Source organism: Schistocerca piceifrons, chromosome 6 (genome assembly GCF_021461385.2).
Source record: "Schistocerca piceifrons isolate TAMUIC-IGC-003096 chromosome 6, iqSchPice1.1, whole genome shotgun sequence".
Classification (NCBI taxonomy): Eukaryota; Metazoa; Arthropoda; class Insecta; order Orthoptera; family Acrididae; genus Schistocerca; species Schistocerca piceifrons.
This window is the reverse complement of record NC_060143.1, coordinates 346,869,410-346,894,686: the sequence shown is the minus strand read 5'-3', so window position 1 is coordinate 346,894,686 and position 25,277 is coordinate 346,869,410. Positions and strand designations below refer to the sequence as shown.

The following is a 25,277-nucleotide window of genomic DNA, read 5'->3' as shown; positions in this document are numbered from 1 at the left end:
TGTAATTGACTCCGTGTACAGACACTTTCACATGGTTATTTTCTCACAGTTCATTGGTATAGTTTATCCATACACCTACAGTTGAGATGGACCGCTCATGTATGTTGTCATTTTATTATATCTCTTGTATTGTAACTGGCAGTACCTCAGTAAGATATTACGCTTAAATTTATACGACACACAGTACGAGCACGCTGCCAGAAGTCAAAAAATTGAAAAACACACAAATTTTATGCTGAAAAAAACAGGTGGTCCAACTTTCTCGCACTTACCCTAATTGAGGCATTTGAGGTGTAGAGCTATAGAACAATGATCAGAAATAAATACGCCGATAAGGTAAGAAATGAGGAGGTTCTTCGCAGGATCGGCGGGGAAGAGAATATGTAGAAAAACACTGACAAAGAAGAAGGGACAAAATGACAGGTCATTTGTTACGACATAAAGGAATATAAATAAATAAATAAAAAAGTAAAAATTCTGTTACAATTATATCAAATACATGACACAGTACACTTGATTTGCATTTTATGCAAAAACATTGTTTTTTTCTTTTTACGAAACTATAAAAATGAACATATTTTAAATATTTACTACTAAAAACAGTCTTGATCACAATTTATTTATTACGGTGACCGGTTTCGACCACTACTGTGGTCATCTTCAGACCTACAAATCGTATACAAAGCTTTAATTAGAAGGCTACATACATTAAAGAAAATACATAACATTATAAAGCTATAAAACGATGAATTACCAATGAATAAGAATCTCTTTCTGCCGGAGGATCGTTACTGGAGAAACCAGTGCACGTCTTACTATATATAATGGAGGCTCCGCCCACTTCTGACGGTATGATCTCATTACTAACTAAGAGTTATAAGTCGAATAACAATGTACAATTTCGTAGTTAAAAGAACATTGTCAAGAAATAAAAATAAACACACACTAAACTTAGCTTATTTAACAGCTATTGTCAATTAAGAAGCGTTAAAATGAACTTCGTTTTGACAGTACATGGGTTGCCCTCTCAAGGCCTATTAGTGAACCATTTGGAACCATTGGTTGCCATGGTGAAGTTGGACGCCGTTCCAAAGATGAGGCAGCAGGCTTCTTTCCACAGAAGTTGTAAAGTCGATAGGCAAACTAGTGGTTGCCATGGTGAGGATAAACGCCAGTGCAAAGATGTGGCGGAAGGCTTCTTTCTAACGAAGTTGTTGCGAAAGTGGAATGGCAAAGACTGTCACGTCAGACGATGTACTATTGAGCCCTCTAATTAAAGCTTTGTATACGGCTTGTAGGTCTGAAGATGACGACAGTAGTGGTCGAAACCGGTCACCGTAATAAATAAATTGTGATCAAGACTGTTTTTAATAGTAAATATTTGTAACACACTGAATACTGTCACTCCCACAATGTATTCAAAAGTAAACATATTTTAAGTTGTAACTGAGCTAATAAAGTGAGATCTAAAGAAACTTCTTGTTCGTTTTCCTTCTTGCCGTGATTTTAAATTATATGGTTTTGCAGGACCATCTGTAAGGTGTCCTGCACTGACTGTTTATCATCTGCAAACCAAACAAAGTAAATGTGAACTCTGACGTATAAGTAATTACTTACTCGATTCAAGGGGAGGCAGCAATATTTTTGCGAAGTAAGATTTTTTTTGTCTTCTTGACTAAGTGCTGTTCTAAATCTTCTTTTCTAGATTATAACTATAGCTTTATTATAGAGGTAAATGACTAGCTTACATTTCTTACATAATGTGTTATTGTGTTGTTTTTGTATGGTAACTACGGCCCGCCTGCTGTTGAAGTTCTCAATACTCATTGTAATAGCATATGTTAATAACTACAAAGGGTGTGAAAACACAAGACGTATCCTTGCTGAAAAGCCGGACGACAGGCCCAGAGGAAGGGAAGCAAGTGAGGTAATAAACGTGCAATCTACTGACGCAAGCGGCCGTTGCGCACTGTTTTATTAGTCAGTGGAAACGGCGGATAACAATGGGAACGCCGGCGTCGACATTATGCGCGCTGCCATTGACAGCTAACGACGCGGCGATGTTTACTTCCATCAGCTGTCCAACAAGCCGATCAGCTGTCTGGCACTTTCCACACATTTACAAGAGTAACGTCTGAGGTAAGCCACCCGTGTTCTTCGGCTCCACGATCCACTCGACGAAAAATTCACGCCTGCGACGTATCTTATCAGCTAAATACAATAAAGTGACTAAAGTCGTGGGACAGCGATATGCACATGTACAGATGGCGGTATTATCGCATGCACAAGGTACACTGTATGATCAAAAGTATCCGGACACATACGTTTTTCATATTAGGTGCATTGTGCTGCCACCTACGCCAGGTTCTCCATATCAGCGACCTCACAAGTCATTAGACATCGTGAGAGAGCAGAATGGGGCGCTCCGCGGAACTCACGGGCTTCGAACGTCGTCAGTTGATTGGGTGTCACTTGTGTAATACGTCTTTACTCGAGATTTCCACACTTCTAAACATCCCTATGTCCACAGTTTCCTACGCGATAGTGAAGTGGAAACGTGAAGGTACACGTACAGCACAAAAGCATCTGTTGACAGAGAGACCGCTGCCAGTTGAAGAGGGTCCTAATCTGTGATAGGCAGACATCTATCCAGACCACCACACAGGAATTCCAAACTGCATCAGGATCCACCGCAAGTACTATGACAGTTAGGCGGTAGGTAAGAAAACTTGGATTTCATGGTCGAAAATGTTTCAAATGACTCTGAGCACTATGGCTGGCTCAAATGGCTCTGAGCACTATGGGACTCCACTGCTGAGGTCATTAGTCCCCTAGAACTTAGAACTAGTTAAACCTAACTAACCTAAGGACATCACAAACATCCATGCCCGAGGCAGGATTCGAACCTACGACCGTTGCGGTCTTGCGGTTCCAGACTGCAGCGTCTTTAACCGCACGGCCACTTCGGCCGGCTGAGCACTATGGGACTAAACGTCTGAGGTCATCAGTCCCCTAGAACTTAGAACTACTTAAACCTAACTAACCTAAGGCAGAGCTCGCACGTAAAGATATAGGTGTTCGTTTCTTCTGCGAGCTGCTCAAGAGCAGAGAATTATTGTGAAGGCGGTTCGATAATTTTTTTGCCAGACACTTAGCTTTGACTTACAGAGTATCCAAGTAGATGCAGATATATGTTTTAGTGATTGCGTGTTACCTGATTTTTCAATTGTTATGAAAATATGTTCACAGAAACAATGGCAACTGTGATAAAAAACCAAATAATAATAATAATAATAATAATAATAGGTTCCTTTTTTGAAATTATGCCGATGGCGATAGTTTACGGCAGTAATGACGTTATCAACATGTATTTATGAATTTCTTTCTCTTGTGGCAGAGTTTATTTTCATTTGTGGGTGTTTCGTGTCAATTGGTTTGCTCTTGGTTTTTTTTTTTACTTATCTTTCTTTGTATTCCTCGATCTGGTGAATTCCGGTATTTACCTTACAACTGAGGGAAACAACCAGTTAGCCGGCCGAGGTGGCCGAGCGGTTCTAGGTGCTACAGTCTGGAACCGCGCGACCACTCCGGTCGCAGGTTCGAATCCTGCCTCCGGCATGGATGTGTGTGATGTCCTTAGGTTAGTTAGGTTTAAGTAGTTCTAAGTTCTAGGGGACTGATGACCTTAGAAGTTAAGTCCGGTAGTGCTCAGAGCCATTTGAACCAAACAACCAGTTAATACCCAGTAGGGATAGATACTGATTACTGAACTTGTTACGATTGCCTCGGTTAAGTATTTTACTAGTTCGTCTTTTAAGGATATGGTATTCCGTGGTCCAGGGATAGCGTCCTTAGGTAGTAGTCACGAAGAACTGGGTCCCTAATTCCAACCCAGTCACTGTTTAAACTTCGTATAAAAATCATCAGAAATGGTCTTCCGGTGTAAGAAGTTCCTCTCGTTCTGCCAACAGCCTTGTCAAAGTGGGCAGAAAAGTGGACAGAGGTTCATGACAGTCTCTTGCCCTTAGGGTGAGAAACTGTCTATAACGGCGGGAGAATAAGCAATACTCAGCGACATGAGGCTGAAGAAAGCAGTACAAATCACTGTATCAAACACAAGGCTTATCTACAGGACATATGGCCGGCAACTGAGAAAGTGTCATGATGGTCTCCCCACTGGCAAAAGGTACCGGATTAGTATCCCATTCGGATTTCCTGGAGGGCACTGCCAACGACCTTGCCAAAAGATTAACTACTCAACGAGAAGCTAACACACTAGAAATCTGAGTGTGAGTTAAATGGTTCAAATGGCTCTGAGCACTATGGGACTTCACATCTGAGATCATCAGTCCCCTAGACTTAGAACTACTTAAACCTAACTAACCTAAGGACATCACACACATCCATGCCTGAGGCAGGATTCAAACCTGCGACCGTAGCAGCAGCGCGGTTCCGGACTGAAGAGCCTAGAACCGCTCTGCCACAGCGGCCGGCTGAGTGTGGGTGTCAAAAGTCTGAACATTGTGCGGAAGCTAGAAAATCTGAAAGCGGAAATGCAAAAGCTCAGTCTGTACATTGTGGGTGTCAATAAAGTGAAATGGAAAGAATATTACGATTTCCGGTCAGACGAATATAGGGTGATATCAACAAGAGAAGAAAATTGTATAACTTGAGTAGGATTGTTAGGAATAGGAAAACAGGACAAAGAGCGAATTACTGCGAACAGTTCAGTGACAGGGTTTTTCTCATCAGGGTCGACAGAAAACGAACACCAACAACAATAGCTGAAGTGTAAATAGAAATGCCGATATCAAAAACAGAAAGTAAACAGACAGAGAAAACCTATGGGACTATTGAACTTTTAATTAATTACTTAAATGGAAGGCCAAGAATGAAATGCTCTAATTAAAAAGGGTGGATGGCCACTACTTTTTCATGTATACGTCTTAGAAGCAATGTCGAAAGTAAAGGAACAGTTCAACAATGAGGTTAAGATTCAGGGTGAAATGATATCAAAATTAAGATTCGCTGATGACACTGGTATGTTTAGTGAAAATTAGAAAGAATTGTGGGACCCGATGAATGGAATGAAGCCAAATGAGTACAGAATAGTGGACTGAGAAAGTTGTAGGAATAGCAGAAATGAGATTAGCGATAAAGTTAGCATCAAACTTGCGACTACGAAGTGGGTGAAGTTAAGGAACTGTGCTACCTTGGAAGCAAAGTAACACATGACAGACGAAGAAAGGAGGCTATAAAAAGCAGACTAGCCCAGGAAAGAGGGCATTCCTACCTAAAAGAAATCTACTAGTGTTAAACAACAGTCTTTATTCTTGGAAGAAATTTCTAAGAATATACATTTGGGTCACAACATTGTATGTTAGTGAATCATGGGCTACAGAAAAACCGGAAAGGAAAAGAATCGTAGCATATGAGATGCGCTATAGAAGGATGTTGAACATTAAGTGGATTGATAAGATAAGAAATGAAGAGGTGCCCCACAGAAACTGGCAAGGAAGGGCATTCAGAATACACTTACAAGAAGAAGGTTCAGGGTGGTAGGACATCTATTAAGAGATCAGGGAATAACTTCAATGGTACGAGAGGGAACTGTAGAGGAAGGCAGAGATTGGAGTACATCAAGCGAATAACTGAGACGAAGAGGTTGGCACAAGAAAGGAATTCGTTGCAGATCGTATCAGACTAGTCAAAAGACTGATGACTATAAAAACGAAACAAAAAGATCTATGCTCTAGCTCTGATAAGTTATTGTTACTGCCGACAGTGCACTTCAGTATCTGAGATAGAAGTCTGTTCCAAACTAGATCTAATTCTGTTCTGTGGGAGGAATTTCTACGCAGTTTCACTTCACTATTGTCGGTAAAGAGCCCCTGGAGACCACGTGTTCCTTACACCAAAATAAAAATAAAAAAAACCCTGAACAACCGTAAGGTGGCTTGGTCTCCTGAGCATCATTCCTTACATATTCCGACCTCACCATCGTATTCTGGGTATCAAGACGTTTCATTCGAGCACAAACTCGATAGGGTAGAGTCTATTTTACATATTTCCATATAATCGATATGCAAATCCAATAAACAAATCGCAAGTGCGCACCGAGATTAAAAAGTCAAGGGTGGTGTATACAAACATTGAAGATATGACGGCCACAGGAGTTTTTGTTCGATGGAGGCAACCAGCCCCCTGGAAGGTCCGTAGGAGGGTGAGTTAGCACGCAGCTGCGCCAGCCGGCCGACCGCTCACGGACCAAATCAGTTTTTGCCAGAGAAAAGGGATAATGGCCTGCATGTTCACCTTAAAAGCAAAACCCGCTGTATTGTTTGAGAGAGCCCCAGCATACGCATTTTTTTGACAAACCTAATGCACAGTTTCAAAGTTCTCACAAGTGGACAGTAAACGCCTAACACAGATGCTATATATTTCTGGATTGGTCGGCTTAGCCATTCTCCTGTTTGTAAGAGTAATGCTGATTGGTGGACTATTTCTGACGCTATGAGCCGGAGTAGTGAGGGAAAGATAGCGGATGATATACCCTTTCGCTTTTTGCGTGGAGGGAAGACTTCTGGTGACACTCTTGTAGCAGGAACATGTACAGGTAGCATGAGCGAGTGAGCTCGTGCATGTATGCAAAGTCTCTACTCAGTACTACACTGAGAAAGCACCTCTGTCACTAGTGAATCAGAGTGATACTCTATATTGAGTCGCTCGCGATTAAGAATTTGCTCTCTGTGGTGGTCGCGACACTTAATTTGCGGTGTGAACACAGACAGAGTATTAGTTAGCGCCTGCGAGCGAATATTGAGTGGTATTGTGGTGGACTGGTTATCTGACGAGTGTACCACGCCAATAGTTAGATTAGGGTCAGATAGGAGTCCTTGACTTCATCAAGGTGTAGTGAGAGTTCGATTAGCCGGCCGAAGTGGCCGTGCAGTTAAAGGCGCTGCAGTCTGGAACCGCAAGACCGCTACGGTCGCAGGTTCGAATCCTGCCTCGGGCATGGATGTTTGTGATGTACTTAGGTTAGTTAGGTTTAACTAGTTCTAAGTTCTAGGGGACTAATGACCTCAGCAGTTGAGTCCCATAGTGCTCAGAGCCATTTGAACCATTTGAGAGTTCGATTGGTAAAGGTCAATCCAGATAGAAAGAGATAGTTTTGTTATTTTTCAGCGGCGAACGACGCAAGCAGCAGTCGTCGCAGCTCATGGTATTGTGCGTTACAGTGTAGGCGATCCCCATCTTTCCTCCATTAGAAATAACATACTTCGTTCATGTCACTCCATTACATTTATCACGTGGCAGCCTCGACCGTACTTAGAAAAATTCAATCGGATAATTATTCAAGTTGAGCAGGCGTGGCTCTCATCCATTATGCCGAGTAAATAACATTCTTAAAGAAAACGGAAAAAAAGACCGTTCCCACACTTTGTATATAAATGTCATTAACAGGATTCCTGTCCATAAGAGGTAACCTCCTATTCCGAAAAGAACCCAGAAATTTGTGTATCAAAGTTTCACTTGATTTTCTTAAATTTTGCAATAAATAATATTTTTCATTCGTTTAATGTTTTTCTTACACTAACAAGCAATACTCTAGTACCCACGTATCCCACTAGTTACGTAAGAAAATAGAATTTTTTTGTGTCTTTTCCTTACAGCAGACGACTCCAGAAGATATTTATTGCTGGAAGTTTTTCAGGCATTTCTTTTTGGTACGTTGGGAGCGTCTGTCTGACTTCTGTAGTAGTGCAGGGTGGAAATTGCTTCTTGCAGGAGCCAAAGGGTACTTGTCAGATCAATCCGTTGCGCAACGCGTCAACATAACACACACACACTGACACAACTTTCTGTGATGTCACCCTACATACTGTAATTAGTGGCAGCTTACAACACTCCCTTGGAGTTTCCGATGTTACTTCACACACACACACACACACACACACACACACACACAGAGAGAGAGAGAGAGAGAGAGAGCGCACGGAGGGAGGGAAGATTACGTATACGAGGCAGCTTGACAACAGAATTGGTTCTATTGTTCACTCCCCCCCGGGTCGCCAGACGTGGAATCGTTCTTGTGCCGTATTGCATGGAAGGCGCACAATGACACGGCGTTTATTCCGGTATGAATCAGACGCGCCCGCCGCCGAGGGCGTTAACTCCTGGCCTTGCAGCGGGAAGGTCAGGTCTGAGCCGCCGCCAAGTGTCTCAACTGGCGACTGATAGCTAGGCCCCCCCTTCCCTCCGCTCTTCCCCCCTCGCTCAGTCCATTCTGACTGTGGTCGAGGCTTAGACAGCAGCGCCAACGAGATTCCGAGACTACACGTGGATTTCACGCCGACTGTGTGTTTCCTAGAACAGTATATGGTTTTTTTCCATGGACGTAGTAACATTATAACTGTCTCTCACACTAATGCGGAAGCAACTGCACCAGCCTCTCACTGTTTAGGTTATCAGACTGAAGAGTTGAAATAACAAAAAGCTGTAAGAGCCAAAATCATGAATTTGAGGAAAATGAGTTTTAAATGTACCAAATAATTAATAGTCATAATAACACTATTAATGTATTTTGTTTGAAGGTTAAGCTTAGCATGGACCTAGGTTCCAAAGGAAATTACAAACATTGTATTGTAATAGTATGAAAAAATGGTAGTGGAAATGAAATGAAAAGCTCTAAGTGCCACAGTTCAATACTCAGCAAAAAGATAGTGGAAATACATTCCGTTTCCTGAAACCGTATGTGATCATTATTTGACTGGTATTGTAGGATTTCAATCAAATGTTTCTTCTTTCCTTCACAGATGTGGCTTGCAACATCCAGAGCAGGTACGTTTTCTTGAGGTTCTGCACTCTTACACCTTTTCGCAAAACAGGGATTCCCTCGCAGGCCTCCTTGGTCTTAATTACATGAGACTTACGTTTATCCAACCACAGCCTCTGTACTTCGGATATGTTTAGATTTCATTTGTTTATATTACATTCTGCTGTTGTCTTGAAATCTAACAAGTCATATGCACTCATGTTATTGCCGGTAAATAGTTTCATTCGTCTTGACTGCTGTATCATGTCCTTTACATCTTCTGGAAAAATACGTCTGTTTACTCAAGCGTAAACATTCTGTCCTATTATGATGAAGGTTATCGATCAGTAATGGACTTACTCCTGCGCTGGAAGAGCTTTTGCACAAATGGTTTTATTACTTGAACTTACGTATTGATTCCTTCCATTTTCCAGCTTTTCTCTCATTCCTGCCACAGTACGTTTTCCTTCAATTAGTCATTTATTTTCATTCAAACTGTTACGAACACCTGCTGCCTCCGCCATTATCTAACACAGAGGAGCAATAGCGCGGAAATTAGAGCGTTCCACATGTTAACAGCAGTGGCCGTTAAACTGCATTCCATATGTCGATCGCATTTGGTACTTCATTTTCAATCGTGGCAGTTTGAGCCTTTTATACGTAACTGGGCATGGCGTTTAGTTCACATTTGACACAAAACTTCAGAATTCCTTATTATGGCATTTAAATCCATTTTTATTTCAAGTCTTTAATTCATTTTATTGCCGTTTACCGATTTCACGTGTTGTCACACCCTGCTACGGAAAGTACACACGTAATTTATGGTATAAAACAGATAGCAGGTCTTATATTTGTTCTTAGAACTTGCATTTCTTTCTTTCCGTAGGTGTGGCTACCGATGTATGAAGATAATATTAAACAGTTTCGAGCTAATACAGAAGCCGTTCGCCACTGGAAAAGGAAAGGGGAGAAGTGACCGTTAACAGCTAATCCTGTGGACGATCCCAGTTGCACGAAGCCTATTTAACAGCTTTCAGACGTGACAAGGATTTAATTTTCAATATTTCATACAATTATTAACTGTGTTCAAAAAGATTAAAAGCTGTCATGGTCTGCTGATAAACAGATACTGTCTTAAAGGTTTAGCGCAATAAGTCAAGCATTAAAGTTACAAGATGTGTACAGATCATCACTTACTATATTTTGCTGTTCATGCAGTAAAGTTCCAGCATCGAACATGAAGTTTTAATTTATTACTTCATTGCTACTAGCCGCTACAGTCTGGAAACGCGCGACCGCTACAGTCGCTGGTTCGAATCCTAACTCGGGCATGGATGTGTGTGATGTCCTTAGGTTAGTTAGGTTTAAGTAGTTCTAAGTTCTAGGGGACTGATGACCTCAGAAGTTAAGTCCCATAGTTCTCAGAGCCATTTGAATCTTTTTTTTCTTTTGCTACTAACTCTATTCGCAACACATTTTCTACACAATATCCACGTATAACACTGAAAATACCTGCAATACATCACTGTTTGACACGTAGTCTAAGAGACGTGACGTCATAAACATTGTGATGCGTGGAAAAGCTACCTTTTTGCTTAAAACGGAGCGCCAATTACCCTGACAACACCTATACTTACGCACAATTTGATAATGATAGCCCTTAGCGACTTCCAACAAACTTTACACATAATTTCAAACCTTTTCTAAGCTTTTTCTCGCTTACGTGCTTAACATCAACGCACTAACTCGTTTGTAAAGTAGACATACGTTTGAAGCTGTTTATACATTTTTTTTTTAGAACTGCGGGTGGAGGTTTACTCGTACTTACTGCTAGACAACAATGCGTTACGATGGGCCGGCCGCAGTGGCCGAGAGGTTCTAGGCCCTACAGTCTGGAAACGCGCCACCGCTGCGGACGCAGGTTCAAATCCTGCCTCGGGCATGGATGTGTGTGATGTCCCTAGGTTAGTTAGGTTTAAGTAGGTCTAAGTCCTAGGGGTCTGATGACCACAGAAATTAAGTACCATAGTGCTCAGAGCCATTTTTTTTGTTACGATGGAATTTATGCTATTTGACGCCCAGGTTTTTATGTCGCAATATAAGCTGTTTTATGGCTCTAAGCATTATGGCACTTAAATCTGAGGTCATCAGTCCCCTAGACTTAGAACTACTTAAACCTAACTAACCTAAGGACATCAAACACATCCATGCCCGAAGCAGGATTCGAACCCGCGACCGTAGCAGCAGCGCGGTTCCAGACTGAAGCGCCTAGAACCGCTCGCCCACAGCGGCCGGCAAAGCTGTTTTAGATGTTTTAGGATACTTAATGATGGTCTGACGACTGAAACTGATCATAATAAAGAAGTATTTTTTAGCAGCTCCTGGCGATTGTTCTACGACTTTTTTCAAATACTTAAGAGCCGTAGAACAAGACAAATCACGAAGTATAAAAGCATTTTAGTCGTTTGGAGACGCCTGTGTGTGTGTGTGTGTGTGTGTGTGTGTGTGTGTGTGTGTGTGTGTGTGAATTCCTAAGGGACCAAACTAACTTATGTTAATAACAACACACAGACCCATGTCCAAGGGAGGACTCGAACCTCCGGTGAGAGGGGCCGCGCAATTAGTAACATGGCGCCTCTAACCGCGCGGCGGAGACGCCTGTGACAACAACATTTTTAGAACTTTTTTTCCTGACAATTACATTTTCTTCTAGCTCTGTCATATCTGTAACTTCAAAAACGAAAAAGAAGCATGGTAATCTCAATCTCGTTGAAACGTAGGAAGGAAGGAAGGTGAGGGGTTTATATCCCATGAACGATGATTTCATTAGAGATGGAACTGGACTTTAAACTGCGGATGGAAGAAAGTCGGGCGTGTCCTCTTCAAAAGAACTATCCCGCATTTGCTTCAAGCGATATCAGAAAGCAACAGAAAACCTAGATCTGGATGGCGGGACTTGAACCGACAGTCTCCTGAATGTAGCCCACTGTCAACCGTTGTGCTACCTCCCCAGTTAAGTTCGGTTCAGGACCTTGTCTCTCCCCTCAGCGCATAGTCCTATACACGCTAGTACTACTGCGCTGCAAATGAATTAGAAATTGAGCGCTTGATACGGGTGAAGCAGCTAATGCAATTGTGAGTGTAAATTAAAATTCTTTCAGTAGAGAGTAGCGAGACATCGGCAACCATATAAATATAGCCGTGATTATTGCATTCCACAATGTACTAAAAATGGGCTGACGGTAGCACTATACGAGCGTGAACCCTTTGACAGGCAATACACGAAACGTCATCCCTTATGAATCAGTCTTATATGAAGATCAAATGATTTCGAGAGTCGCTTCTGGACCAGTAACAGCCATGACGCCACCACCTCCATTAAAAATACGCTATACGCTCTGATCAGTTGATTCTCTCTCCTCCAGATTAAGATTAATGGTATATGTGGCAATGAACGTTTCCAGTCCAGTCTATATTATAATTCAACAATGTCGTTTCACTCTCTTTTAGAGCGTATGTAGAAAGAGAAGATGGTAGTCAGGTGATGCTACAACACTGATATTCAGCTAGCCGAACCTGTTTCGGAAGCAGCCTAGATAGTTGCTCTTGTGTGTCAGAATCTCCATACTCACTTCTTTGACTCGTTTGGCTGCTTGAGTGCGTGTGTGTGTGTGTGTGTGTGTGTGTGTGTGTTTGTGTGTGTGTGTGTGTGTGTGTGTGTGTGCAAATTGGAAAGAACACACAGAAAATGTTGTTGGGAAGGCTAACCAAAGACTGCGTTTTATTGGCAGGTCACTTAGAAAATGTAACAGATCTACTAAGGAGACTGCCTACGCTTGCCCATCCTCTTTTAGAATACTGCTCCGCGGTATAGGATCCTTACCAGGTAGGACTGACGGAGTACATCGAAAAAGTTCAAAGAGAGGCAGCACGTTTAGTATTATCGCGAAATATGGGAGAGAGTGTCACAGAAATGATACAGAATTTGGGCTGGAAATCATTAAAAGAAAGGCGTTTTTCGTTGCGACGGAATCCTCTCACGAAATTCCAATCACCAACTTTCTACTCCGAATGCGAAAATATTTTGTTGACACCGGCCTACATAGGGAGGAACGATCACCACGATAAAATAATGGAAATCAGAGCTCGTACAGAAAGATATAGGTGTTCATTCTTTCCGCGCGCTATACGAGATTGTGAAGGTGGTTCGATGAACCCTCTGCCAGGCACTTAAATGTGATTTGCAGAGTATCCATGTAGATGTAGATGGAGAGAGAGAGAGAGAGAGAGAGAGAGAGAGAGAGAGCATTTAACGTTATCGATTCGAGTCTTATCATATCACAAGTTAAGGCAATCTGTCACTTTCCTTTTAGAATGTGCCATTTGGTACTATCAGGAAGAGATTTGAAATGAGCCATTTTAAGCTCCATAAAGAATGCACTTATGATTTCATAAGCGCTTAATAGGAGGTACAAGTCGTGTTGTATACTTTTAACATGTAAAACAGAGCCCAGTATTTTCTTAGTAACAGCGTTGTGAAGTTAAAACAGAAGTTTACTGAGAACCAGTACCTTTCATGTCTCTCCTCTTACTTGGAAATAATTCACAGTGAGGAACCTGCTGAGCATAAAAATCAAAAAGAAATGAATTACATGGACTGAAATGAAATGGATTCATAGGGGTGAAATCAGTGAAGGTGTAATGATGTCAGTGAAAAACCGTTGAGGTATACTGAACTCGCAGGTTATGAATAAGTGGTGACATTTGAAAATTTGTTTCACAACTGGACTCAAAACCTACACTACTGGCCATTAAAATTGCTACACCTAGAAGAAATGCAGACGATAAACGGGTATTCATTGGACAAATATATTATACTAGAACTGTCATGTGATTACCTTTTCACGCAATTTGGGTGCATAGCTCCTGAGAAATCAGTACCGAGAACAACCACCACTGGCCGTAATAACGGCTTTGATACCCCTGGGCATCGAGTCAAACAGAGCTTGGATGGCGTGTCCAGGTACAGCTGCCCATGCAGCTTCAACACGATACCACAGTTCATCAAGAGTAGTGACTGGCGTATTGTGACGAGCCAGTTGCCCGGCCACGCCCGGTGATATGCCAGTGTGGCGATGACGAATCGAATACACGCTCCCCCCCCCCCCCCCCCTCGTTTATGTGGGAATGCCACCACTGGAGAAATGGAGTTAACGGGGTACCGTTTCATTACATTGGAGGTTCAGCATATCGGAACGCGTTGTACCGAGTTAATTTCGTGGTAGGACTCCTCTGTTGCTGTCCACTTGAGATCGCACCAACTGCACTCCTATGGCCAACGACAATAATTACATAAAAAAACGGTCACGAGGCTAAAGTTATTCAACGATGCCTCTGAAACAGCAACCACGCACATTAATCGAAACAGATATGCTCTGTATTGAAGGGTACCGATACGATCCTACTTGCAGTACCCTGCTGCGAACACAAATGACACTGAAGACAATCACTTCTGGTTGTCAGGCCATATGGTGGGCGACAGTCAGGTAGGTGTACCACCACTGTCCGGGGATTAACCAGACACGTCTTCCGGCAAGAATCTCGTTGACTGGAGTACAACTGTCTTCAGTGATGAGTCGTGCTTCGAACTGTGCCTGATGACAAGCGAGGACGACTCTGGAGAGCATCTGTACAGTGCTAGTGTACCAAAATGACTGTCGCCCGCCCTAAGACTCGACAACCAGCAGTAACGATCTGAGGTGTCATTTCTTTTCAAAGCAGGACCTCTTAGGTTTTCATCCGTGGAACCCTTACAGCAGAGCGGTACTTCGATGATATTCTACACCTCGTTGTTTTGTTTTCCATGGCAAGCCATCAAGGGCTTACATGTCAGCAGGATAATGCCCATCCGCACAAGGCGTGAGTTTTTACTGCTTGTCTTCGTGCAGGCCAGACCTCACCAGGTCCAGTAACGTAGCCGGATATTTCACCAATTGAGAACGTCTGGAGCATTATGGGCAGGGCCCTCTGACCAGATCGGGATTTTGACGATCTGAAGCGCCAATCGGACAGAATTTGGTGCGATATCCTTTAGCAGGACATTCAATAACTCACCAATCACTGAAAAGTCGAATAACTGCTTGCATAAGGGCCAGAGTTGGACCAACGCGTTACTGACTTGTTCAATTTTTGAAGCTCTTGAGTAAATCATCCCTGTTTTTTTGGAACTGTAATCATCTGTTTCCCTGTACATGTACATCACATCTAACGATTTCCGTCCTATTCAGGTAATTCCTTTGTGGTGCTTCGTTTTTTTTTCCTTTTTTCTTCTTAGGGTGTATTTTGGCCGGATATGCAAATATGTTTACAAACACAGGAATCCTGGCGGAAACCTCAGACACACTGCCCGACATAAAATTCTCTGTGAGACGTGCAACAGCCACCAGAGTGCATTAGTGTTGTTCGTGTTTATTGTCATTACCAGGCCTGGCAGGGGCGTGGACAGCTTCAGATATTGAGTGTTCACTGTAAAGGACACGCAGACGCCGCATACTTGTATGAGGCAGCGTTATAAAAATCTGACAGAGACCGAAATGGCCTCATTGTGGACCTCCATTTCGTCGGCTGATCGAATCATTCAGTATCCAAATACGTCGGACATTCGTGTATGGCAGTGGCTCCATGGTGGACTGCATAGGATCGAGAGGGCTGGCGTATTCGTCGTCAAGGTTCTGGTCGACCACGCCTGACCACCATAACGGAGGATCGCCGTGTTGTGCACCAAACATATCACAATCCCTTCCCATCAGCGCCTAACATCCGAGAACACGTAACATTCTGTGTCATCCTGAAATTTTGGTCGGGAACTAGCATTATCCTGACCAGAGAATTACGGACGCGAGCTTTGGTTAGCGTAAACACCGCAACACAAACGGCTACGTTTGGAGTGGTGCCATGACGGGGAAGTATAGACTGCTAACGAATGGCCTGCATTGGGTTCAGCTACGAATCGCCGACCTGCACTACCGCGAAAGATCGTCGTTGTCGAGAATGGCGGAGACCTGGGCAGAGATCTCGTTCTTCCAATGTTCTGGAGAGGGGCAGCAGGTTCACGACGTGGATAACCACCGGGTACGACTGCAGGTTACGCCTGGTAGTGGTAGAGGGAACTCTGACGGCACAACGATACGTCACATGCATCCTGCGTCCTCACATGTTACTTCTTCTGTGACAGTAACGTGGTTTCATTTTCCAACAGGACAATGCTCATCCATACTTGGTAATTGTCTCCATGACCTGTCTGCACAATGTTGACGTAATCCACTGTCCACCGAGGTCCTCATCCCTCTCCGATACGTAGGGGAGAAGCTCGGACGTCAACTCCACGTCCAGTGCCACTGTACCAGATATCAAAGACCATTTACAACAGTTGTGGACCGGCTTGCCTCAGGAGAAGACACGAAGACTTTATGACACCCTTCCCAGCAAAGTCAGCGCATTCACCTAGGACAGAGAGGATGCAACATCATACTGATAACTGACCTTATACTGTCAGGTTTTTCTAAATATGGCTAGATTTTCCAATCACTGAAATAATACCGCAGACACCCTCAACCCCTGAAGTTTCATTTCGTCTCCTCGTCCCCTTCTGGCTCCTTCACTTTCTTGTCAAGCAGTGTGTTCTAACTGCATTTCAGTGCACAAGATATAATGATAGAAATGCACAGAAATCGATGAACTTAGGAGTCAACAGGGGAGCAACTGACCCGGGATTTAGCTTCGCACAGAGGGTTTTACCTTCACACTGCAACGTGCACTGCTGCGTCGGCAGTGGCCTCAATATCGCACAGTCCCAACATCAGAAGCAGAGGGCCATCGTTTATTGAGATGGCTGTACAACACATCTCGCGCCTAATATTGTTCGTCTGCGAGTGGACTCTTGTACCACCCCGAAAACCGCTGACCATTCTTCCGAGGCCTCCCCAGCTCCTCCCAGATTGCCAACCCAATGGTTGCCACCCTAATTGGAGGACAACGAGGAGGAGGAGATTATGTTCAACGTTCCGTCGACAGCGAGGTCATTACAGACGGAGGGCAAGCTCGGACTACAGAAGGATGGGGAAGGAAATCGTCCATGCCCTTGCGAAGGAACCATCCCGGCACTTGCCTGAAGCGATTTAGGAAAATCACAGAGAACCTGAAAGTGGATGGCCGGGCACTGGTTTGAACCGTCGTCCTACCGAATGCGAGTCCAGTGTGCTAACCACTGCGCCACGTCGCTCTGTGCCAACTCAATTGGTGCCACAGGAACGCTCCTCCACGGGGGACGACGCAAAACAATTGTTTCTGTTAAGTTTCCTGCTGAAGTCGATTCTCACAAGGCCTGGCACTGACATCTGTCTTTTTGGCTGAATTTGAAATTGACGACCTCACTCCCACTTCCTGACTCAAAAGGCGGCCATTGTACTAAATTCATTCTAAGACACTCGCGTCGCCCAATATGCTTCAGGCCATTCATCCGCCATGTCTCGAACTCACGCCACTGACACTTAAAAAGATCCCTGTAAATACTCTTTGCCTCAGTATCAGACGTCCGGATTTTTTGTGTCTAATCAAAATACTAGTATCATTACAATTTCATAACACTCCATTTACAGTGATTACATCGCAGTCGATCCCTAGGTTTCATTTCAGTGCATTTTCTTCATTTCATACAAGGGTTGGACAAAAATATGGAAACACAGCGATAAATGCATGCTTGAACGTAAGTGCAGATGCTACGCCGCCTGTAGATTGCGCTCTTGTATGTGACCACGAACAGCAGCCGTGCAATGTCCTCAACACGTCGCAAGTGTCCGTCGTGGTCAGAACAGCTTGTTTGTGTGCGTGAAGTCTTACGGGACTTAACTGCTAAGGTCATCAGTACCTAAGCTTACACACTACGTAACCTAAATCATCCTAAGGACAAACACACACACCCATGCCCGAGGGAGGACTCGAACCTCCGCCGGGACCAGCCGCACAGTCCATGACTGCAGCGCCTTAGACCGTTCGGCTAAGGTCAGAACAGTGTTCTCCGTAGTCGTGAGTGCATCATGTCGGAGCTAAGCGAATTCGAATGCTAGTAAATTGGTAGTGCTTCCATAACCAAGGAAGCCTTTGTGTTTGGAGTTTCAAGAGGCATCGCATTGAAGGTTTATATCGCATACAGGGAAGCCTGAAAACATCATGCCAAGTCGCAAAGCGGACGAAATTGTGTGTTGAGTGATCGTCACAGACGGTCACTGAAGAGTATTGTGACGAACTTAATGAGATGGCAGCTGGAAAAGTCACTTCAGGAATGTCGCACTGAAGAGCCCTGACAGCACCGAAGCAACACGAAGGGAGCCCCAGAAGCAGGGAACTGTTGGGCGAGATGGAATTGCACAAACACATATCAGTGATGCAAATGCCCTTAACACGAAAACAGTATGCCCAAGCTACAAAACCTGTACTATGGAGCAATGGAAGAAAGTAATTTGGTCGGATGAGTCTTGTTTCACACTGTTTGCGACTTCTGGCTGAGTTTACGCCCCAAAAGTGAACTATGGTCAGGGTTCGGCGATGATTTGAGCACTCATATCTTGGTATTCCATGGACCCCATAGTTACTCTGAAAGTAGCAGTACTGCCAAGGACTGCTTGACCATTTTGCCTGATGAGGTCCGTCGCATGGTATAGTGTTTGTTCCCAAATGGTGAGGATGGGTTCCAAGACGTCAGGGATCCTGTCCACAGTTCGCATCGTTCAGGACTGGTTTTGTGAGCACGAGCATGAGTTGTCGCAACTCTCTGGGCACCACACTCACCAGATCTCAATGTTATTGAGCCTTTTTGGTCTGTTTTAGATAAAAGAGTGTGTGATCGCTATCCACGTTACCATCGTTCCCTGAACTTGCAACTATTTTGTATGAAGTTTGGTATAAGATTCTCTTCAAAACCATACAGTATTTTTATTTATCCATTTCGAGTCGACTGGAAGCTGTTTGGACTGCCAATCAGTGTCTTACATAGTATTATGCATGATACTCTGTTGGGTTTTTGCTGTTACCGTATTTTTGTCTACGTTCTGTGTATCCCTTGTGGCAGGGTAAACGACCGCCCTCCATAGATGCTATTCCGATATAGGCCTTGGGAGAACCTGTGGTAGTAATATTCCGAAATTATAAAGAAAGCATTGGTGATGGTAAAAATTTCAGTCATGCCTCAAATAACAGCCAATGCATTTTCTCGCGATAAGCAAGAAATCAAGATTCTGTTACCGCTTGGTCCAAAACTGTCAACTGACACTGCATTTCAAAACATCCAGTGATGCGGCAATCAGTTAAGTAAATCTTTAGACATACGATACGATGCATCTGTTTAGATCGATAGAAGACAATAAGAAGTGTATATCATTACATTTTATACCTTTCACCGAGAGGAGGAAGTAGTCTCCTAGCTTCAAATAGATTTCTCACTCCTCTACATGGCAGGATATTATCTCTCTTTCCCATCATCGCGCTGCCCGTGCGCCTCGATTGATCATTCCGGCCATATAAGCCGTATGAGCAGAAATGTCATGACAAGTGTTCCCTTAATTACTGATAAATATCGAAGACGTTTCATCCGTGTGTTCAGTTTTAGTGACACACATTTCACGAACATTTCATGTCTATTTTCAGCATAACCGAGAGATGTGACCCTATGTTTAAGTCGATTAAGGCATAGCATGGAGAATGGGCGGTTCAAACTGTCGGTTAAAAGTACTTTATTAGCTTCTGGAGTTTTGTTCTGTCAATGCAGCCAAATTCTGGGATCGTTCTTCAAAATTTCCTATTCCTTGTCGCATGTATCTCTTGCTGACTCGGGTCTTATCAATGTCGACGACGCACTGCAGTGTGATCTAACTCTCCTACGGTCTTAGCATAACTGTACTAATTTCCCCAAATTATCATAACAGTGTACTCAAACACACTGAATTATAAATAACACGCCATTTAAACGTCAGGTTCGTCATCTTCGTGCTAATCAGGACACAGAACATGTTTGATATGAGGAAAGCGGCGAAGACATTAGCACATTATGACTGTATCACAGAGTAAAATACAACGAAATTGTGCGTTCCCATGACTATTTCTTTCTTCTTTCGGCTCTTATAATGGAAATGGAGCTATTAAAAAACTATTATAAGTTTCCGTAAATTTAGTAAAGTCTGTGTGTTTGTGTGTGTGTGTGTGTGTGTGTGTGTGTGTGTGTGTAAGAGGGGGGCGAAGGTGTTTAAAATCTATGCAACGTTTTATTTTGCAACTTTAAAATCACAATTCTTTCTTGCTCATATACAGAGGAATCCTTCCGTTTGGGCTTTATTTTTCGTTTTTTTTTTCTTTTTCCAGTAACGAAGCCTTTTCTGTATAACAGCAAAGTTTTACAAAAACCGTAGTGTAACTAATGCCTTGCCTTCTCCTCTATTCCGTTGCAGCGCCGCTAATAGTCCCTTCTTCACGATTAGATAAGAGTAACATGCCGACAACAGCCATAACAACAACAATAACAAGCGGAGGTTGAATCAGTAATGGACCCGTGCCCTGTTTCCGTAGTAGCAGAAATGTAGCCACATTTCTCTCGTAATTTGTACTATAATTGGTGTGTGACAGTTTACGAACGCCTTAACCGAGTTACCTACTGGTCCTGCAGAAACTGCTTCACGTAAATCCTACGAGATAAACGGTCTTCCCGCGGAAGTCAGGCGTCTGGGATTTTAGTTAGAATTTTCACTTGTCGCACATGAAAAGTATTTTGTTCATTTACTATCTATCGGAACTGCCTCATTTCATTACTTAAATCGTGCCTAGTGGATGAAATTCTTATGAGAATGGAAGTGCTGAACTGCGTGCTCTCTCGTGACCGTGTAAATACTCTTTTCAATTCGCAGAAAAGATGCGGAAACTTCTAGTGTACACACACACACACACACACACACACACACACACACACACACACACACAATGAACCTACCATATGCCACGTTTACAGGTTACATAATCAGCGGAAGACGAAAAACGATTTTCGGAAAACGATTTTCGTTGTAGTGTTTACGTGTTAGTCTTTTATCGATTTTGGTCAACCGATTAAGTATTTGTTGTTTTGCATAAATGGCATCTGTGATCAGCTGCTCCAGTTTCGTCAACATGGTGAACTGAGGTTATCAGTAACATTGCAGGTTTTTAACGAAGGGAAATTGCCTTGTGGATACCAGTGAGTACCTGGCATGGAGATGGGTGAGATTGTTTCAAGACAGGATGTTTAATAACCTTACTCATCCCAGTTAATGAGTGGGAAACTGTTGTATTACACTAATCCATATCAGGCGCTTTTGCGGGGATAAGCGTGAACACTGGTGGAATATTATTGGACTCCAACAGTCTGGTGACTCGGAATGAACAGAAACTTTCGAATGCGTGTAGGTACTTTCCCATTTCTGTTTACAGAATTAGTGAATGTTGTGTTACGAATCATTGGCTGTTTACGAAACACTTTGCCACTAAAAAGAGAGAAAAGATACAGCAGTTTGCAAATTATCCAGCTGCACATGATATTGGATTGTTACCAAGGAATTAGATTTTGCTAGGCTAAGAAATGTATCTTTTGCGTACTTCTTTACATTAATCAAGTGATGGATGTTCTTATCTTCAATTAAATAAATAAAATGAATAGGTTTCTGATAAGTCAAATACTCTCTTTTCCTTCAAACCACATACGTGAAACAGCTTCACTGCATGATGCTGTGCAGGTGATGCCCTCACAGCTCGTAAATATTTGAAAGTAATGTTTACGTATGCACAGAACACTCCACATAAGAACAGCGAACGTGTGAATGTACGATGCTCTACAGTTATTTAGATGTAGATTTTATCCTTGACACAGAACAATTTTTTATGATTACACATTTGTTAGTGACATCATGGTAGTGGTGCTCTTTAAAATCACTTTGTCCTCATTTGCTAACATTTTAAAAAGGGTAGTAACAGCTTTGCACTCCAATGACGGGTCCAATGCGTTAGAGCGTTTTTTTTTGGAGCGAAAATCAGTTTATTTTTGGAGCTGAAACTGGCAACCAAAATCCCCATTTTGAGAATCGACATTCAAGAGTTTAAAACACCAGTCAGAAGCTGTAATTCAAAACTGGTTTACAGAAAAACTTAATTCGGGAACGCATGTAAACTTACAATATCAGAAACTCTATCGTAGGAGTTAATGTTTGGGGAGTATATTTCCAGAGCAACTAAAATCAGAGTAAAGAGTTGTAATAAATATATATTTGCTCTCACTTATGCACAAAAAACAACTGTAACTTCTGAATTCCGTCAGGATATATTCATCGTATCTGATCGTGTTCTTTAATTGCTGGCTTAGCCATATCAGTTTACAGAAACTAAAACAATACAAAACTAGATTATAAACATCAAAACACTCACAATAATGTCCTTTCACGTAAGCAGCGCCGGTACTTCTATGATGAAATGAACGAGACAGCGGTGTGATTATTTTTTGTTTTTTTGGGGAGGGTGCAGATAGTGAACTATCACAGCCAAAGAGTTTCCTGTGCATGGTGCCAACTCAGTGCTATTTTAAGTGTTAAAACTACAAACTGACGCAACGAGTTATACTTACCACACGCGTTTTGTGGCATTTATGTTAATTAATAAAGCATGGATGTACTGCAAGCACGACTTTCGATTAATTTGTGATCAGAGAATCCTTTTCCATGTGGGCAAGAAATAACATACGTATTTTAATAAGTTACTGAGAACTCACAGTAACTTGTTATTTATAATACGTACGTTATTTCTAGCCCACCCGAAGTGTTCTGATGTTAAGCACGACTGGAAAACAACCCTGTGACCACAGAAAGACGATGCTACAGGTAATCCAGAAGTCGTACATACAATATACCAATGCCTTACTAATTAATATAAATTCAGCTGATGATGGACCGTACTTAAACTCTTTGCGATGCAGTACTGTCACAGTCTCTTTCTACAGTGTTATGATTTTAGGTAAGCAGCCTGAATGATGGTGTGTGTGTGTATGTGTCTGTGTGTATGTGTCCCCTAGAGAACACAAACAGATGATTGCAGAGAGAGATAAGAGAGAGAGAGAGAGAGAGAGAGAGAGAGAGAGAGAGAGAGAGAGGGGGCACAATAGACACATATAGTCAACACATGAAATACAATGTTTGTTCTCACAGAACTTGCAAAGAGAAATAAAATCCTGAAACTTGTCGTGCTATGCATGGCAAAAGTAACTGATCCAGTACTTATTACTTAAATTACTGTCCGAAAAGGGAAGTATTACATAATAATGTGATTGCATTACCTAATAACGTGATTCTGCCCGGGAGACAACCTTTTAAGGGAACACGGCCTTTAAGGAGGCCTCATAAGCCCAATAATATTGTCAATCAATCAGTATATCGACCGTCTGAGGACGGGTATTGACGCACTGTCAGTACCAGAAATACTGGCGAACAGTACTGATGGCTCCCAAAATATTCGCAGTATTGAGTAATGACAGTCTACAAACATTCGCCATTCAGATGTTCACTGAGCTTTATGAACGAGATATAAAATGTTAGCGTGCAGTGTTTACATTTTCACTTCGTCTAAGTTCCTTTTGCTAGAAGTTCACGGTTCAATAATATGGTTTCCAAAAGGAACAAAGATTTGATTGTTGAATTTACTGAGTGCTTCAGAAAAAAGAAAGGCGTATGGGCTCAATCTTCAAAGGACTATATGCACAAAATTGACCAAAATACAGCCTATGAGGAATTACTAAACATGCACATCAAACAGTTTTATAGGCTTCTGCGGGGATAGTTATCGTATTTTCCAGTTTAGGATGATCATTGGAAGATATATTGTCATTTCTTTCGTTACCGATTTGAAACGCTGCATTTCACGGCCATGAGGCAATACGCTTCTATTTCGAAAAGAATGTCATATACATGCAATTATTAATAGGAGATATGCGAAATGCATTGTCTCAGATTTATCTCACAATGCCAAAAAAGTTTTACGTCAGTTAACTGAATATGGGATGCCTGTACTCAGAAATCTGAAAGAGTTTCTCGTCGACTGCGATTGTCTCTTTGATTATCGTGTTTTGTTTCCCTATGTCATGCTTACCAACATTAATAATTTGTCGTACGATGCAGCGCTCATTCAAAAATAGTTTATGAGATGTTTCGGGTGTATGGTTCTGATTACGTTCAGTATGCTAACATGAGACCAGTCACTTTTTTTTCCAGCCATTCCCTGATCCATTTCTTCCTCTTCGTTGTGTCTTGGCAGCTATGGTCAAACTAGTATTTTCAATAAATACTGAATGTGTGCAGGCTGCTTTAGCTGTCGAAGTTTGTATTGTGGGCTGGGTGCTATGTTTGACAGCGGTCTGCTGTTGACATGAGTAGGTGACCCGACTTGACTCCGTCGACTTATTATTGTGCGTCCGCCGCTGCGCCAACGCTTGCGGGACCGGTTCGTCGGGTGCAAGGTAGCACCACCGCCACCAGCAGCAGCAGAAGCAGCAGCAGCCGGCTACAACCTGCAGCAGCCCGCGGGACCAGGCACGTACTCACCTTGCGAGCAGACTATCCCGGCAGGGCGCTGCGCCGCTATCCATGGCTCATCCCACCCGCTGACAGCTGACAGCTCGAGGCCGCCGCCCGCTAATCGGGCCACCACTGCCACGGCAAACAATAACAAACAACACACTGGCGTACTATTGGCACACGTCCGAGGTCGGCGCAGGGCCGGGCGCTGTCGGAGGAGGCGCGGCCGAAAGATCAATATACAAACTCCATTGAAGACGGCGCGCTGCTCGTACGCGCACACATACACTCACACACACACACACACGCACACGCGGGCGCGCGCCGATACTCTTTGATAATGCTATTCGGACGCAGTGTCGGTTCTGCGCATGCCCGGCGACCCCCTGGCAGTGTCCCGCGGCGGGGTGGTGGAAGGGGCGAGAAGAGGGCAGCAGCGTGATAACAACGAGAAGGGGCTCTTGACAGTTGGCGAAACCGGCAGAAGAAAGAGGAACGGGGCGAGGACGCGAGAAAAAGAGGGTGTGGGAGACGGCGACGTCACGGAGGCGAGGCGACACGGCGCGACAGCACGCGACCGCGTAGTCAGCCCGCGAGGCCGTTACTGCTCGCGAGCGGCGGCGGGCGCGCACACGGCCCAGGCGAGCGGGGCTGGCCGCCGTGACGGCCAAAGAGCTCCGGCCGCGAAGACGCCACATCGCCGGCACAAAGAGCAGCGCGGGCAGCGGCGCTGGCGGCCACGCTTTCACAGTCGCCGAGACGGCCGCGCGCTAGAGGCGGGATTCACACAAACCGTCAACGTCCTCATGACGTCAAATACGGCAGTATCC

General features: G+C 43.4%; 1 long non-coding RNA gene across 1 annotated transcript in view; it reads right to left on the bottom strand.

Moving 5' to 3' along the window:
* The window catches only part of LOC124802985, a 548,870-nt gene extending 523,826 nt beyond the window's left edge, over nucleotides 1-25,044 (bottom strand). The window contains exon 1 of the long non-coding RNA XR_007017177.1: nucleotides 24,475-25,044. This is a non-coding gene — a long non-coding RNA (uncharacterized LOC124802985). The remainder of the gene's footprint in view (nucleotides 1-24,474) is intronic.
* Between the last annotated feature and the right edge of the window lie 233 nt (nucleotides 25,045-25,277).